The 16,231-nt window shown below is 35.0% G+C and overlaps 1 protein-coding gene across 4 annotated transcripts in view; it reads left to right on the top strand.

Annotated features, from left to right (window-relative positions):
* The window catches only part of IL1RAPL1 (interleukin 1 receptor accessory protein like 1), a 694,430-nt gene that overhangs the window by 247,016 nt on the left and 431,183 nt on the right, over nt 1-16,231 (top strand). The window contains exon 2 of one of the 4 annotated variants that reach the window (XM_048929671.1): nt 3,234-3,275. The exons of the other annotated variants lie outside the window; for them this stretch is intronic. The gene's annotated coding sequence lies outside the window, so the exon portion shown is untranslated. The remainder of the gene's footprint in view (nt 1-3,233; nt 3,276-16,231) is intronic. 4 annotated transcript variants of the gene reach the window in all.

Here is a 16,231-nt window from a genome sequence, read left to right as displayed (position 1 = left end):
GATGAAAGATAGTTTGTAATTCTCTGTATTTTAGGGGTAATAGGCAACAGACAAGACCAGACTTCCAGTCTGGTATTTTCTCTTTGATATTATCAAATATATTTCAAAGAACTACTGTAGCAGGCATATTCACAACAACCCATTTGCAGGGCATATTTCTTTTTATATTTGTTACACTTTCTAGTTTGAAACAAGAAGCTTCAGTCCTTCATCCTTAAAGTCATAACCATCGCTCCTCCAGGGACGAGTTAATCTTTAACTGACAAGAGCACAAAGATATGTTTGAAGGAGTCAGATTACTCCATCATTTTCTACCATGGGTATGTTGCATCTTCCTCTGAAATACACAGCCCTGGCTAGCGTTAAAAAAAGAGTGCTGAACAGATCTGTTCCAGTACAGCAATTCATATAAAAGTCTGGATGATCCAGTGTGCATACAGCATTTTCTATCTATAGTACGTAAGAATTTAATTCCAGCTGAAAATGTATAATAATGACTATAAAAAAGCCAACTGACACGTAATACTTCATGTAGATATTAAACTTCATACCCATGACGTGAGCGTTGTATTCTTTTCTTTTGGAAGACATATTTGCTATTTCTTTGTTTTCACGCAAGAAAAACGTCACAGTTATTATTGTAAATATTTGCCCTTACTGTGTATTAAATGGAGAAGACATTTTCAGACTAGAATTGCAGAATGCTTCATCATAACCTCTTTTTATCATGTTTTATGTGTATGCTACCTGTCAGTGTTTCCATAATTTAAAACCACTCATAGCTGAAAACAGTAATTATTTTTGTAGACAAAGAATATTTCCAAAATTGGGACAATTCAGTTTCCTACTTCATCTTGAGTAAATCACTGCTCTACCCGCAGTAAATTATTTAGCACCCACCTGCTGACTAAAAATGATGATGATGATGATCTCTAACTCACAGTGATTAGTTAGAAATGCACTAAAGCCATTAACAATACTAGTGATCATCTAATGAAAGATTTGAGATCAGTGATCTGTGTGGATGACAGAGCACTAGCACAAGTTACCCAAAGAGGCTGTAGAATTTCCTCGGAGATCTTCAAAAGCTGTGTCAAGCAGTTCTGCCCTAAGTGATTGGACCAACTCACCTCCAGAGATCCTCTCCCTTCTCCACCCATTCTGTGATTCTTTGTTTCCTGTGCTGTGTTTCCAGCACAGTTTTCTAAGTCAAAATCCTTGACTGTTCTTTTCTGAAGTTCCCTCAAAAGAGAAATATTGATCATGCAAACATTTTCAATATATATTGACAGCCTGTATGTATTATGAAACAGATTCAAAATGTTTCTATTGATCTTTGCTCCTCTGTTGACTTCTAACACTGCTTTATTGTATTCACAGCTACTTATGTGCAAAACTTCAGTCTTTATTTTTGACCCGTGTCCTTCATAGTTGATCTCTTGTGATGGAGAAATCTTCTCTTTCACTTTTAGTATTATCTAAGTTATATGTTGTACAATCTGCACTGCATATATCAAATGTACCCTATGAGATGTTTACAATGGATAACAGTGGCTTAGAGACAGAATAAAATAAAAGTATTTGGAATGTCTCTAATCTTAGACATCTACAGTGATGCAGATAAAAAGAATGTCTATGCTAAAAAAGAAAAGACTTGCATCTGGTAAAGTACAGGTAAATATTTATTGAATTAAGAATATTAAGAACAATATTGTTTATATAACTTCCTGTAAAAAAAAAAAAAAAAAAAAAAAAAAAAAGGCCTACCAAAAACTGACTCAAACATTTGTTGACAAAACATAGTGTGCACAGAAGACTAAAAATGGTACAAAAGAATTAAATCAGAATTCTGCTCTTACCCGTATGTGTACGAGTATAGAACATGTCTTTCTGTATGAAAATTTTGTAGAAGAGAGGTCTCTTCAGTGATGTTGCTTCTATGGGTAAGAGTAGAATAAGCAGTGCAGCTGCTTATTAAGTAAGGCACATGTCAGGTGAAGGAAAAATACACTGGAAGATATCTTGCTAGTTGAAATAGTGATTAGCATTCTGTTTCACTCCTAACCTCTTTTTTTTTTTTTCAGAAGGTCTTACTGGAGTGCTGGTGGCTTTTAACACTTCTTGCACTAGGGTCCACTGTCAGAACTGCTCAGAGGCTTTTTCTATGACAATATGCTATTAAAGACATGAATCTTTAATCTATTACTTTCAAAGATCACAGACTTTTTGACAAGTACTTGTCTCCTGTTTCATCCCCATTTTCTGCATTTTTGGTTCAAATTCTTATTCGTTTTATAAGTGGTGATTCTGTAATGTAAATTTATTAATCAGTATTATCTGCTGTTTTAGTGAATTCAGTCAGTAGATTTCTGAAGGCAAATATTGAAGCGTCTTCTCTCTTCTAATTGCCATTGTCTTAAGGAATGACTGGGTTATAAAGAATTCAGTGACCTGTTTTGCTCTGGAGTAATTTATATCAATAGCTTTCAAAGGATGCTTTGTAGGTTTGCTAGTTTTGCATTTGCTTGGCAGTTTAAGAGAGCTGTACAGAATGTACTCTTCCTCTGAATTCTTCTTTTATCAGAGTATACCCAGTTTTTTCAGCATTTATTATTGGAACTTTTCATGCACTTGGAGACTCTGCATAGACTTACATAACTGTATGCATCTATTTTGAATTTTTTTAGCTCTTTTTCAAACATTTTCTAGGAACTTTGGACTCCTGATTATTCTTCTTGACCTTTAATTGTGATTGCCTACTTGTCTTCCTAGATAAATATATACTGCGACCACATTCTTTTGTGTATGAATATACAAATATTTCTGTGTATATTCTCAAATATGTGTATGCATATGTATATATATATGTATACACAGTCATATATATATATGTATAATAACACATTTAGAATAGACTGATATGTATATGCATAATAACATATTTAGGCATATAAAGAGACATGAAGACCTTAGCTTCCAGAGTGGCTATCTTAGTAAAATTATCATGGAGCATAACTTTCTATGCTCTTTTCAAGGACTCCAGCTTTTCAAGACGCTTTCATATGTCAAGTGTATATTAGTATCTGTTCATCACTGTGACAAAGCATTTTTGTCTTCTGCAAATTGAAGTACATTACATTACTGCTGATGTTCTCTCAGCAGGTGGTCGATGTCAATTATTTTTGCTTCTGTATAATGAAAGCTGCTACATATTCATTTCAATTCTGTTGCAGAGCTCTGAAGTTCTGACAAGCTGTGAACAGTTCTTCAATCAGGTAATCTTATGACCAGCTTCATACTAGTTGGAATCATCATGTCCTGACTAACCTGGGTTTCTCACAACTTGTCTCTATGTTTGCCTCATACCCAGTGGTTAGGTTGTCTTTTTCCTTTTTTACTTTTTAGAGCTTGTGACAACAAACAGGCATCTGTACCTGACCTGTTCACTTGCGACAGCTCTTTCCAGACATAGGACAAGCTGAATATGTTACAGTGGATGCATGCTCAAGATAGTTCCCATTGATCTGACACTTGGACCATTTCCACATGAGACCTACCTTGCCCTTGACCAAGCCAGCAGAGTCCCTAATCAGATCAAGCTGAATTCTGAACTTTGGCAGTAAAAATCTTTCTCTTGAGACCAGAATCCTGGCTATCCTTAGCAGTCAGATGGACATGAAACAACTTGTATTTTATTCAAGATTTAAGGCTTTCTTAATCACGCTGCATTCAAATGAAAAAGCACCACCATGTGATGTTAGAATTCAAAGTTCTGTTTCATCAGCTATTCCACCTGCTGCAGTGCTCAAATTCCTAATTTCACTTGTAGGTGCTTTGCCTTAACTCTGATATATCTTAGACATATGTTTGTATATATGTATTTTATATGTATTTATTTGTCTTATCTTTATCTCTGAATTTGTTGAAAAAAATATTTTTCAAATATTCAAAAAGAATTCTGGAAATGTAAGTTTTTCTCTTCTGTAGTCTTTGTTTCTCTTGTGACACATGATAGGGACAATAACTCATCCAGTGATCTTATTACTCCAACAACTAAATCAGCTGAGGAAGGTCAGAGTAATGGATATTTTTGCCATGTATATATCTGTTTTCAGAGTGCTCTCTCTAGTATGTAGAAATGCCAATGATCAATTGGGATGTAGAATCAAACTAATGGAACACCAAACATAAGGAAGAGAGAGGTGAAAAAATTCGCTTATCGTAGCTGCAAAATAAGTTTTTATGGTAGAAATTAGGAAGAGTGTAGCAGCTGTGGAGCTAGAACTGTTTGACAGAATTGGATATCTGGACTTATGTAGTACTGTGCACATTAGGTAGGTAAAAAAAAAAATAGGACTATAAAATCATCTGTCATGCTGACAAGTTTAATGTGAGAGAATCGTGAAGGAGGAGATGCAATATAAAGATAATCTTGTGGAAAAAAGGTTTAAGAGTTGCATAAATTCTTCACTAAAACACAAAACTGTAGACGGGCTGAGGTAGAACTTCAGAAAACATCTTTCAGCTTTTTGCTCAAAGCAGAGTCAGCAAGGGTGAGTTATTTAGGACTGTATCCAGTTGGTCTTGGAATACCTCCAGGGATGCAGACTTCACAGCCGCTCTGTACGAACTGCTCCATTCTGGAACCACCCTGACAGTAAAAAAATCTTTAAGTGAAATTTCCTGTTGCATTTAGTTGACTTCCTGTCACTGTTTGCATCTAAGAAGAATCTGTCTCTTTCTTACTCTCTCTGTCAGGTATTTATACACATAGATAAAAACCCCCTGAACTTTCTCCAGGCTGAGCAGTCTTGGCCCTCTCAGCCTCCATTCCAACCCTTTGATCATCTTTGTGGTTCCTTCCTTATGTCTGTATTTCTGCTGTACTGGGAAGCCCAGAACAGTTGCATATGATCAGGTCTGAGCAGAGGGAAAATACCAACTCTCAACCTTCTGGCAATGTTCTAACCAGTGCAACCTAGGGTGCCATCAGCCATATCTGCCTCAGGGATTCAGTGCTTCTTCAAGTCAATGTGATGTTCACTAGAACCACCAAGGCCCTCTCCAAACATACTTTCCAGATGCAGCAAGTTCATATATCTAAAGAGTTATTTCTTCTCATAGCTAGGACTTGGGATTTCCCTTTGCTGAATTTTGTGAAGCTATTTAATTTAGTAGCATGCATTAGTCAGTGAGTTTTCACTTGATGGTCATCTAAATGAAGTCAGTTGTCAAATAAGGAGCTTTAGTAGTTTATTGCTGGTCCTTTTCAGAGTTCAGTTGTTACCCTATTTTTAGTTCAGGAGGTTTTTATATTTAGTTTGCTCAGTTCTGCAAAGTTCTGTAGACATTCTCAAGAAGTGATGGGTTCCCTGAGGATCCAGGAGGGAACATTTCACACTTCATTGAATTGGCTGTCTAATGCAGACTATTTCCAACCATTTGTACATGTGCATCAGTAATATTGTACTGTATTTTTCCAAACACAGTGAGCCAGTTTGATCTTTCCTGAATTGTTATGTTGGGTGATTATATACTTGTCAGGCTTCTTTGCACCAAGACGCTTTTTCTCACACTCCTCTTTCTTATATCATAATTGGTTGTTCTGACATGTAGGAAGCAAATATACATACCTAGAAGCAGAAATTTAATGTTTTAGTAGTAAAACTTCTTTATGTTTCCTTCCTTATCCTAGTACAGCTCTTGCAGTAGACTAAAATTCTACTGTGGTCTTCTCAAATAACTTTTCTTATTCTAGTTCATATTGTGTACTTGAAAAACAGGTATTAACAATGACATCTCTTTTTGTCAAATGTTTGAGGCAATAAGGTAATGCCAAGAAGGGGGAGGAGAGAAATAAAAGCAAGTATTAAGTATATCTGTAAATGATGTCAGTACAGCATCACAAAATGTTTTAGCACCAGGCTTCAGTTAAGAACTGCTCCTTGTGCTGTCCATGTAAGCTCTTTTTAAACAAACTGTTGTTTCATCTCTGTATTATTCAAGTATATAAATTATTGCTATTTTACAGTATTTATCCCTTATGGCCAGTGGAAATCCAACTGCTTAAACTAGCAAAAATATTAGGAGATTGTCCTGTCATGTTTCTCATATACTTGATAGTTACAAATCTGCCAGTTTAGGCTTCTGGACACATTGTTAGCCTTCTTTCATTAAAGAGGATATTCTGTTTCTTTAATAACCCCTACAGCCCTTCTCTGTAAGGTACCAGTAGATTTGCACATAGATAATATAAGCAGAGAAGCGCAGATGCAATAATATCACTGCTAACACAGATTTTTATATGCAAATTCTTAACAGACCCGTAGGCTAACAATTAAGTCCCTGATCTGAAAAGATGAGCTGCACAGAAAAAAAAGATGTGTGAGGACGATCCTCAGTTTTGTACCTTTTATGAATGTTTTTGCTCAGAATACCAGCAATTATTAAAATCTTGTACTCAAATAAGACAGTTAAGATCAGCTGACCCCTGCTGATGCTTAGCTCTGCAGCCATTTTACTTTCTGTTTTCATCTGTAAGGTACCAAAACTTTCCTTTCTTTTTTTTTCCTAAAAATTATTTTATCACAGCGTAAAAGAACTGTATTAAGGAAACTCAGGAACTAGCTGTGTATGCCACCAGCAATATAAATGCTCAGGAATTCATACAGATGGTAGCAGTCTGCAACATGTCTACTCAACGGGCCAAAAATTGGTTAAAGAGTCTAATTCTCTTGAAAAGCTTTAGATATGAGAGGATGCCTTTCCAACCACTGTTCCCCTTCTTCACATTCTACTTTTATAGCATTAGAATAAGGATATTCCTTCTTTCTGAAAGGGCTTCTTTGGGGTCCAGGCTTGAAAACTATTGATAGCTGTGGTTTCTACTGTCTCTCCTTGTTTATGTATCATAAATAACTGATTATTTTTTTTTCAACTTTAAGAAAGGAGTCTGAGAAATTTCACAGATATATCTGTTTATGAGGCTTCATTAAAACCACCAGACATTAAAAAACATCATAGCTGTCTTTTTTCTTTACTACCATCCTCTGGTACAAAAAAATGAAAAATCATTCTTCTTGCACTTTTTCTTCACTCCACTGATTTATTACTGAGGAATATTCCAGTAAGTATTAAAAATACTCAACAGAAAATAGTGTGAAATTTTAGGGGAAAAGACCACAAAATAATTACAGCAATGTTAGTTATGTGCAGAATTGTATTGAGAGTGATTTTTATTTTTTTTTAATGACACTCCTCACATTTATGAAAAAAACTGAATAGGGACAGAATTGAATCTCTACCACATGGCTTACAGCAAACATAGAGTAAATATGTAAGGCTACACACCTGTTACTATTGTGAAAAATAATCTGTAGCTAAATATTTTTAAAAAAATGCATCTGGGTTCTGTCAATCCAAAATAATTCAAGCTCAGTAAACTAATTTGAAATGAAGTTACTGATTTTTACCAGGCTGTCATGGTCTTTATTGGTATTCCATACCACAACATCATGCCATAAGCTATCGGTACCAATTGCTTTACATCATGTCTATGGGACTAGCAATATTCATCTTGGTATCGAACGCTTTTATAACTAATACTATGAAAAGTGATGTAAAAATAAAATGTGAAATAAAAATGTCCTTTAGAACAAAATACAACAGAACTGTAATCTCTGACTGTCATGATTCATATACAACAATGTCATCAGTATTCTGCTGGTATTACTGTTGGAAGGAAGAAAATACGTTCCTCTGTAAAAAGCACAGAAATTTGACTCTATTTTCTTCATGCAAATATATAACACAATATGGGCCCTTGTCAGTCCAATTAAGAGCATATGAAATTTCTGATGTGAATACTAAAATGATAAGAATACGGTTAGCAACTGGAATTACTATTAATTAATAGGGAACAAGATGTCCTTATTTCTTAAGGCTTTTATAAGTTCTCCTGTAGTTTAAATAAGTGCCCTTGAATCTGGAATTCAAGAATGAAAAAGTCTGGAGATGCTTTATCTACAAAGCTGATACTGCAGCACTGAGGAAACAGTTAAATGGAAAAAAAGAAAAAAAAAAAAAAGGAATATGTTTCAGGGAACTATTAGTTCTAGGCTTATCTGTGTTTCTTGACTGCTGTGAAATTGTAATTTGTGATTTAAAGTAAATTGTTGCTATGTTAGATATCAAAGTGGATAGTCTGCTGCCATTCTGGCTTTTTTTTTTTTGTTCTAACTTTTTAATATTGAAATTAGGAATACAAAACAAAGGTAGGAGAATTATCTTTTAGTTTTCTATTTTACTGTACATTCTGTAAGGTTCTTTTGTAACTTGTCCAAAACAAACTTTTTGTTGATAGATAGTATGATAGTTTGAATCACCTGATAAGCAGGTTTTCATGGGACACTGAACTAAACCCTTTTTTTCCATAGTTTTGTCTTTGTAGAAGACACACACCGTCGCCTGCGTGTTTTCCTTCGTATTCAGTTAAAACAATCCTCTGTTACATGACTTTTCAAAAAATATTAAAGGTCATTTAAATGTTGAACATTTTCTGTGCCTGTATGTATATCCGAACCTGGAGGTATTTGAACACAAATGCTTCTTTTTTTAGTCTGCGTAGTCCTGGTGGATTTGCTATCTTTGAGGATAGGACAAAACAAAGCAGTACTTACTTCAACTACATCATTTAGTAATTAATTTTTGATGCCTGCTAAAGATGAAAGCTCCTTGCGAAGCATAAAGCTTAATCAGATTTAGTGTTTTCTTTGTTTTCTGATGTCCAGCATTTCTGTCTATTATTTCCACACTTTGTCAGTTTATTTTGTCTGTGAATAAAAGAAAAATCAGAGTTTATTTCACCTATTGCTTTGTCAGCTCAACACATAGGAACCAAAATTATGTGAGCTTTGGGACAGCTAAGAAAGCAGCAGAAATGGTATGAGAGAAACTTCATGAAGTTCAAGAAAAGGAAGTTTTGCCACCTGTTTGACCCAAGGAGGAAAAACTGCAGGCATTATCACGGGCTGTGGGCCAACCAGCTCAGGAGCAGCTTTGCAAAAAACTACTTTTGAGTCCTGGGAGTCTAGAAGATCATGAACCAGCAACCTGCCCTTGCAGGCCAACTGCATCCTGGCTTGTAGCCAACAAGCTGAAGGAGATAAACTTTCCTCTCTGTTTGTCACAATTGAAATATGTCTGGAGTGCTGTGTCCTGTGCGAGGTCCCAGTACAAGACATTGATAATCGGAAGTAAGGCTAGCAAGGGCTGGAGCAAGCAGACAGGAACAGATGGAGAGAAAAGGGTTTGCTTAGTTGAGAGGAGGCTCTTTAACTACATAGAGGGAAAGCAGAGAGGCAGATTGTTCTCAGAAGTGCATCATGAAAGAACAACCAGATGCTGCAAGAAGAGAATTTCCAAATATGTATCAGAAACAAAAACAACAACAACAAAAAAACTCCACTGTGAATGATCAAACACTTAAATAGATTCCCAGAGATCTTGTGAAATCTCTATTCCCGGAGTTACTCAACTCAAGGCAGGAGAATGCCCTGAGTAGCCTGTTCTACACTGAAGTTATGTATGCCATGGGAAAAGGTTGTACTAGGTAATCCAACAAGTAGTTGATTTTCATAGATAAATTATTCTAATATAAGAAATGATTTCTTATATTTTCACCGCTAAGTACAAGTAGTGTAGAACCTGATTGAAAACTGGGACAGGAATCAGAGGTGATTCTTTTGAAGAAATAGAAAATCTCTTTTATATCCATTTATTATAGTGGATAATTCTGAATAATGTTCTCATAGGAGAAAATTCCTCTTAATGCTATTCATCAGCGCAGTATTTTCAGTAGCATGTAAGAGATTTAGTTGACTACTTCCCATTATAAGCAGGGCTTGAGCACTTGGCTGTCTACATTTAAACTAAAATTTAGTCTCCTAAGACTGGTTAGTGTGGGTATTTAAGTGCTTAAGAATGAACAAAGGGACTTCAGAAAATTTAAAATCTGTAAGCGATTTTGTTTATAAAATTCTTCATATACCTCAGTAGTGAATATTCTTGCCTGTTTCCCTTGCTTTCAACCAAACATAATAACAAAAAAATCCTGGATTTCCTAATTCAAACTAAAATAAATGGTCTCTTCTGAGGGATTATTTCAATTAAAATTAAATTACAAACAGTAGTTCTGATTTTCTAAGCAGGCAAACAGTGGAAGGGAATCAATAAGGAACAGACTGAAAGTTTCTTCTCTTTAAAACGCTTAAATTTTTTATTCTCCTAGTGCAATTGCTTTGCCTTTAACAAAGAATTTCAGTTTTAAAATATGTAAGAAAGCATATATGAGAGGCTTACTACCAAAAATTAAAGCTCACGCTGTCATCACGAGCATCTTCTCTTACTCAGAAAAAGTTGGAAGAAACCTTCATACTTCTGAGATGTCTTTTACAGCATCTCAGTAAAGTCAAAATAAGGCTCATGCAATGTTGTCAAGATCAACAAGACTTACTACTTTCATCAGTTTGGCTCTAAAGAAAAAATTCTCAGAAAGAATGGTGAGGTATTGGAACAGACTGCACAGGGGGGTGGTGAAGTCACTGTCCCTGGAGGTGTTCCAGAAACACACAGATGTGGCACTGAGGAGCATGGTGGGAATGGGCTGACGTTGGACTAGATAGTCTTAGAGGTCTTTTTCAACATTAATGATTCTATGGTTCTATTCTATGATTCTGTAGTACATATAGAGACTTGCAGAAAGTAGTTTTGATAAATTATGCACCAAGAACTTCAGAGTTTTATGGTATTTTAAGACAATGCTTTAAAAAATCTTAAGGCCATAACAATTTAGACTGTTGATCCATGTCTTGGAGGTTCAACTAATTATCTCCAAACTTCCCAGTTCAATGTAACTTTTCAAAACTAGCTTGAAAAAGTTAGGAAGATTAACTCAGGTGATCTATAGTATTTCCTCCTTAGGGTCAAGTATGAAACACTATAGAAATGCTTTTTATAGCACTGCAGCTCTTCTGACTCCTGCCAGAATTGGAAAGTATATAAAGCCTAAAGAGAAAAAAATATGTATATTAAGAGAATTAAGAAAATTTCCTGTAACTTTCAGTTCCTTCTCATGTCTTCAGAAATTTATTTTATTACTATATTGCCCTCCAGATATCCTTTAATTTAAAATAGTTCTGCTGCAAATTCAACCTTTTTACTTCTTTAACTCTTTCTGCTTTGGGAGTATACTCTTTTTGAGCTTCAAATACAAGAAAGTGTATTTGTAAACCAAGTATATTTAAAAAACAAAACAAACATATAACTTTGCTTTTTAATTTCAAATACGAAAATAAAACCTAATTTTGGCACAGCTAGGGACAGGATTACATAGGATAGAGCATTTTGAAAGAGTTGAATTGTATGAAAAGTAAAAGCTAAAAGAAGACACAGAAGGGAAAATAATAAGAATAAAAGTCTGTTTCTGGTTGTTTTTTTTTGTTGTTGTTGTTGTTTTTGTTTTTGTGTGTGTGTGTGTTCTGTATGTTTTTTCCATGTAGACCAGCTACAGAGAAACTTAGGCACCAGTGGCCAGAAACCGTAAGGATGATGTGATGTATCTTTCTGTTTGTCCCTAATCCTATATTCAACATTGTAGTGAAGTCTCTTAAACATTGATAAGATTTTGTGTGTGTGTGTTGTATGTCCTCTTGAGCATTTGATATTTGTGCCTAAATGCTGTAGAGGCCTGAACCAGTTTTATGCATTGTTGAGGTGGCTTAGATACATTCACTCTTTCCAAGCAGGAACATCAGCATGACCATGTATTAAAATTGACATCATTGTAATGATTAGCTGGCTGGAAGAATCTTTATACTTCCAAATTCAGTATTCTGATTTCTGATTCTCATTCTTCAATATTTCTAACAAACTTTGTCATCCTTAAGATACAGGATATTTCAAAGGCACTGGAAATTCAAAGAGCCTCTGATGTACAAACCCTTATTCAGGAAATTTTCACTTTTTTTCCTTTTTGTGGAGAATTTTCAGAGCTCACATTACAGTGGTTCCAAAATGTCTTCTCTCTCTTTTTTTCTTGTTATTTGTCAGAGGTAAGAACTTGTTCACTTTTTGGCACAATATTTCTCTGTTAGGCATATGTTTTTCATATGGAAACTAACTTAGAATACAACCTGTTTTAGGTGAAGAATTTTTTTTGTTCTTGTTTTCTAGGAGACAATTTTAAGGACAAAAGAAACCTTGCAGTATTAACACAAACCACCTTCATATTTCTCCATGTCGTTTTCTGAAGTCTAGTATCCTTAATCCATGCAGTACATAGAAGCAGTATCTCCTTATCTGCTTGTTGATGCAAATCAGTGAAGGAAAGAGAGATTTTTACCATTTTCTGAATGCAAAAAATCCTGGTACAGGATTTGCTCAGTGGTGCTAAAGACTACAAAAACATAATAAACAGAGAATGTTCTGATTTGGTACCTTGAAAATAGATTCTGTTTGTCTTATCTGAAAGTTTATTTCATATTATCTTATTTAAAGGGTTTAAAAATTTAAAGAACTTGTTTTATCTAACTATTTAAAAATGAATTATGTCTAATAGAAAGGTTATATGTATCTAGACATGTATATTAAGTCGATTGGATTTAGCAACACGAAACCACATTTATCTACCTGTTAGAATTTGGAACAAGAGAACGAGTACTTTCTCTAGCAGCTGCTGATTGGTTTGTCTTGGAAGCCTGAATTAAGAAAAAATATGTATTTATTAATATTTTAATTAAAATAAAATGACAAGGTAAACAACTGTCAAACTATTTACAGAGTTATTAATTTACTTGATTTTTAGAATTTTAAGACTTTTTAAAAAATTTTACTAATTGTTCAAGTCCTGGAAATCTTGACAGTTCAAGCATAACAAAACCCAGCTGGCTGTGGAAAAAACATAGAGGCTAAATGCAGTGAATGAAGGGAGATAAACTTCATGCTGTTACTGCTCTGTCAAAATAAACCATTAATAGTGCTGGTTTTTACCCATCTTTCTTTCCTTTTTCCTGTCACCTTCTACCACTTTTACGTTTTTTTTCTAGCTTGTAATGTCAGCAGTGGAATTTGTGCATTTAAAAGGCTAACTTAGTATTTTTATTTTTATTTTTTTAAATTACAATTCCTCTTAAAATGCTTTACTAATTTAGTTTCCTGTTGCATTTGTTGACTGATCTGTGGTGTGCTGAAATGTAGGTATTTTTCCTTTTTTGCTCCTAGAGAAGCAGGAGTTTCTCCTGGATACGCAGTTCCTTTTTCCAACTCAAATGCTGAGAAAGAACGGTATATTGCATTTCTATCTCTTCTGCTTTGAGCATTTTAGCATTCAAACCTAGCAGCTGTTGTTTATCTTTATCTTTCAGTATCCGTTTTTTAAAGCTATACTACAAAGTACTCAAGAAGCTTATCCAATATATCTTCATTTGCTCTTCACTTAAACGTGCATGTGTTTAGATGACTCTTGGATCTCTGAAAGTAGCTTAGTTCAGAGAGCTTGTTCTCAGTATCTCAAGATTGCAGTTGTTCAAGGCCATTTCCCTAACAAGATAAATGTATTTGTTGATATTCCTAAATGTCTTGCTACCAAGTGAAATGTTAACCTGATTATCCTGTACTGTTTAGCCAAATGTTATCAACTCACTTCAGAGTTTTCCTAAGATCTTTTATTTTTACTTGCATCCTTTACTCTGAACAGTATACAAAAACAACAACGACAATAACAACAAACCGTTCAATCACTTTACTGTGAATATTTTCTGGTGTATACTTTTGCTTTTGGGAGCAGACTCTCAGTCTTTCTCTCACAGGATCAGATAAATAAATACAATTTACCACATGACAAGTCAGTATCTCTATTAAATTTTCTTTTTGAGAGAATAGAGTCATTTTTTCGCTTTAGCTTGTCTTAGAAATCTATATGGAAATGCCTGGGAGAGGAGGGGTTGCAGTAGTTGGTAGTTTGTTTTATAATGTTCGCATATATTCTACTGTGAGCTCATTACGGTCTCTACTTCAAAGCGTCAGAAGTAAATAAAGGATCACACTTTGGATTTAAAAGCATTTTCTTTAAAGCTAGAGGAAGATATGGCAAGTTCAAAATGAAATGAAAGGAAACCAAAAAAGACTACAGAGCTTTGCTTTTTTTTGTTTCATAGCTTCCTATAGAGCTAAACAAGGAGACAAGTTAATATTAGAAGATTTGCAGAAGCAGCCCAGTGACTTACTTCTGGGTGGAGAGCTTCTGTTTTTAAAAATTCTGCTTTTGTTCTCAATTAAAAAGTGCTTTTTCTCTATTGTTGCATACATTTGTGTCCTTTACATTAAGAAACATTCCCAGCAGCCTAATGAAGTAGTCCATGTAGCACTAATACCCATTTTTTCAGCATTGTCTGGTTAAACCCAGAATAAATTAATTGTTTGCAAAGTGGCATGCCAGTAGAGAGCTGTATGGCTCCCAAATTCACAGCTTGCATACACATGTCCAAAACATTGATGCTAGTAGCTAATCTCAAAAGTTACTACATACCTAGTGCCTCCTTTTTCTCTCTGGATAGCTAGATGCATCACAGATTAACTTTTTCTAATTTCACTTTTTTTTGTTGTTTGTCTGTTTGTTCATTTTCCAAAATAGAGGTATCATATTAACATGAGTGTTCCATCTGGCAAATGTAGTAGATATCCAAAACAGGAAATAGAAATCTAGCAAAGTTAGACACTTTTTTTTAATGGATGTGCTGCTTTGAAAGACTGACTATACCAGCAGAGGCTAATAGAAACTGTAGCTGAGGCAGTCTGTAAAATTCAAGCCTATTTTCTTCCATTTGTGTGGTCAGTTGATAAGTTGCAAACTATTTAGATTGTTTATGTGTGAAGGCATGTCTGAAAGCTTAGAGGAGATAAAGATAGAGCAAACCATTACTGAGTATAATGAACTACCCCATCCTTGGCTGTGCGCTGCTTCTGAAATCTTGTTCTGTGGATCAGCTCAGCAAGGTATTGCCATAGAAACAATATTTCCATAATAACATGACAAACTTGTTTTGCACGTTCTTTTTAGCTTTGCCCTTCTCTACCCCCTACCACACCTCTTCTCAGTGATTTTTGCTAACATGCTTTGGTTTTTTAAAAGTGCTTGTCAATCTGGATCTCTCTGTATCTGTGACATATCAAATGTGCGCTCCTGCTCCATGATCAGCACACACTGACCATCAAAGTTTTCACTGTAACGATAGAAAAATGCATTTCATCTAAAGTCATGTTTCTTTTTTTTGTTGTTGTTTATTGATTCAGGAGTTTTAGGAAGGTAGACAAAGGTGGTTGCTAACATGAATGACTTTGCACTCCCATAACACTTAAAAGTCTCAGTGCCTTAAATATTGTAGGTCCAATCAGACATAAAAGCCACAACATTGGAATGAGCTTACTCAGCTTGACAAGCACTCTTCATTTTTATTGTTTTCATCAGATTTCATGTCAGCCATGACATATTGCTCTCTAAAACCCTAGCTCCACAAGCCACTGAACTGTTGTAATGGCTCACTAGAAGTGCTCTCATTGCTCCTTCTGTCTTTGCTAGTGTTTTGCAAAGTGCTGCTTCATTTCTGGCAGTATGACTCTACTGTAAAGAAATTCTCAAAGACAGGAGGAAAAATAACTTGGGGTTGCAGTGCAACATTGAGAAAATACCAGAAAACTGTCCTAAACTATCTCTGATCACAGTCTCAGAAAAATAAAGGGATAGCAGAAGCCAGCTTCTTTTCCTGTACAAACGCTAGGACTGAAAGCTCTTTTTCATTAACATAACTGGCCTAAAACCAAAGTAAAGCTATATCTTGTTTTTTGACTACAGCAATTTATTACGTATGTATTTGTTACAGCGTGCGTAGGAAAAGCATGAGGAGAATATATGCAAGTGTGCAAGCTGGTAAAGCACTGTTGATCCTTATTTCCTACTCTGCACATTTATACTCCACAGTGCACAAAAAGTTACGATAACTTCAGAGTTCCACAGTTCCATTGCAGAAATACAAAATAAGAGTAGGGATATTGAAGAAAGAAAATAAAGGAAAAATTATACCTAAAATCTTTAAATTCTAAAGTACATATATGGACAACTTCATGCTCAATGCCTAATTGAAGTGGCACAAAGGTGATGAGGGGTCTGGGACATCTT

This window comes from Lagopus muta, chromosome 1, assembly GCF_023343835.1.
Source record: "Lagopus muta isolate bLagMut1 chromosome 1, bLagMut1 primary, whole genome shotgun sequence".
Lineage (NCBI taxonomy): Eukaryota > Metazoa > Chordata > Aves > Galliformes > Phasianidae > Lagopus > Lagopus muta.
This window is presented reverse-complemented; position numbering and strand designations above follow the sequence as displayed.